Source organism: Trichoplusia ni, unplaced genomic scaffold, assembly GCF_003590095.1.
Source record: "Trichoplusia ni isolate ovarian cell line Hi5 unplaced genomic scaffold, tn1 tig00003484, whole genome shotgun sequence".
In the NCBI taxonomy this organism is placed as follows: Eukaryota; Metazoa; Arthropoda; class Insecta; order Lepidoptera; family Noctuidae; genus Trichoplusia; species Trichoplusia ni.
In genome coordinates this window covers 49,383-52,079 of record NW_020800404.1, presented here as the reverse complement: position 1 = coordinate 52,079, position 2,697 = coordinate 49,383, and the positions used below count along the sequence as shown (strand labels likewise).

The 2,697-nt window shown below is 46.0% G+C and overlaps 1 pseudogene; it reads right to left on the bottom strand.

Annotated features, from left to right (window-relative positions):
- Positions 1-56: 56 nt before the first annotated feature.
- Positions 57-213, bottom strand: LOC113507930 (annotated as a pseudogene).
- Positions 214-2,697: the final 2,484 nt, after the last annotated feature.

Sequence of the window (2,697 nt, the reverse complement as noted above, 5' to 3'; positions counted from 1 at the left end):
ATCGTATAGGGATACGAGATCATAATGCGCAATGTGGCATGTTTACTTTATACAGCCGGCCCTCAGACAGGAGTGGTCCTGGATGTGTCTCCAACGGACCGCAATGTGCGTTGAAATGTCGATGTTCAAATGTGTCCTGCAGTTCACACTATGACGCGCAGTTAACTGCGTTCTTCATCGACCCGCGAGCCAAGTGATCCACCGTCCAGGGTAATAGTTTTACAAAATTATTACCCATGTTACGATAAATAAAGAATTTTTTTTTTTTAATATATTAAAAAAAAAAAAAAAAAAACATTTACCCCCGTCGCGGAACACCGCGTAATCTGCAACGAGAGAGAGTGAACGTTAACGAACGCGTATCCACCTAAAGCTTATATGTTTCTCACGGTTTGCGGATTTTATGTTAAACCGTATCGTAACGAAGCATAAAACTCTCGATTGTACGCGACGCGAGACGAACGACCGGCGCGCCCGGACAGTTAAGCCATGGAACGCCTGTCGGTTCGGTCTCTTTTTAAAAGTTCATCGATACGATTGGATAAAGTGTCGACGAACGTTTTAAGTATTTGGAGAACATTAATGTGACATCGTTTCGCGTACGCAGTGCACGTTAAAACGGTACATCGTTAATGATCCTTCCGCAGGTTCCCCTACGGAAACCTTGTTACGACTTTTACTTCCTCTAAATGATCAAGTTTGGTCAACTTCCCAGCAACGCCGACGGCCGTGAAGCCACGCGTGTCGGTCCGAAGACCTCACTAAATCATTCAATCGGTAGTAGCGACGGGCGGTGTGTACAAAGGGCAGGGACGTAATCAACGCGAGCTTATGACTCGCGCTTACTAGGAATTCCTCGTTTATGGGGGATAATTGCAAACCCCAATCCCAGCACGAAGGAGTTTCAGCGGGTTGCCCGGGCCTCTAGGCCAGGGAGAACATGCTGATTCCTTCAGTGTAGCGCGCGTGCGGCCCAGGACATCTAAGGGCATCACAGACCTGTTATTGCTCAATCTCGTGCGGCTCGAAGCCGCCGGTCCCTCTAAGAAGAATTTTAATACGTCGCCAGTGAGTTGCGTGACGCGTAGCCACGCACACCTAAATGACGACGCCTATTTAGCAGGCTAGAGTCTCGTTCGTTACCGGAATTAACCAGACAAATCGCTCCACCAACTAAGAACGGCCATGCACCACCACCCACCGAATCAAGAAAGAGCTGTTAATCTGTCAATCCTTCCGGTGTCCGGGCCTGGTGAGATTTCCCGTGTTGAGTCAAATTAAGCCGCAGGCTCCACTCCTGGTGGTGCCCTTCCGTCAATTCCTTTAAGTTTCAGCTTTGCAACCATACTCCCCCCGGAGTCCAAAATCTTTGGTTTCCCGGAAGCTGCCCGCCGAGCCATTGTAGTAACGTCGGCGGATCGCTAGATGACATATTTACGGTTAGAACTAGGGCGGTATCTAATCGCCTTCGAACCTCTAACTTTCGTTCTTGATTGATGAAAACACCTTTGGCAAATGCTTTCGCTGATGTTCGTCTTGCGACGATCCAAGAATTTCACCTCTAACGTCGCAATACGAATGCCCCCAGTTATCCCTATTAATCATTACCTCGGAGTTCTGAAAACCAACAAAATAGAACCGAGATCATATTCTATTATTCCATGCACGAAATATTCAAGCAGCATTTTGAGCCCGCTTTGAGCACTCTAATTTGTTCAAAGTAAATTGTCGGCCCACCTCGACACTCACCGAAGAGCACCGCGATAGGATTTTGATATTGAACCGGCGTATTACCGCCGGCTCACCGACGATATGCTCCGCAGACGTGTCAGTATCACCGCGGATGCGGTGCACCGACAGCGCGGCGCACAAATGCAACTACGAGCTTTTTAACCGCAACAATTTTAGTATACGCTATTGGAGCTGGAATTACCGCGGCTGCTGGCACCAGACTTGCCCTCCAATTGTTCCTCGTTAAAATATTTAAAGTGTACTCATTCCGATTACGAGGCCTCGTAAGAGTCCCGTATCGTTATTTTTTCGTCACTACCTCCCCGTGCCGGAGTGGGTAATTTGCGCGCCTGCTGCCTTCCTTGGATGTGGTAGCCGTTTCTCAGGCTCCCTCTCCGGAATCGAACCCTGATTCCCCGTTACCCGTGACAACCATGGTAGTCGCAGAAACTACCATCGAAAGTTGATAAGGCAGACATTTGAAAGATGCGTCGCCGGTACTGGACCATGCGATCCAATGTCAATGTAACTCATAGAAAGTAACACGCTTCTGTTTTATCTTTCAAATACGGGTTTATCATCTCAAACCCAATCGATCTTGGATCGTTCCTATTTTAGATACAAATTTCAATGTATCTCTACTATAATACTAAAAAAAAATCCGTTAATCTCAACAAATCGAAATGTGTTCTATTTGAAATTTCGCTGATCTAATTCAATCATAGCAAAAACTGACAAGACATGCGGGATGCCATATGCTATGCAAGGTGGTGCATATCAAAAGGAACTCTTTCGTAAAGGTGCAAAACTTGAAGTAGGTCATCTTGTGAGGTTTTTTCTTGACAATTCGCTTACCTGTGCAGTAAGATAATAATAAGAATAAAGTTGATTATCTTAAGGGTTCAAGTTGTCTTTACAGTCAGCCTTAAGATTGATTCCCGGTTTCATTAAAATTGGTTTAGAATT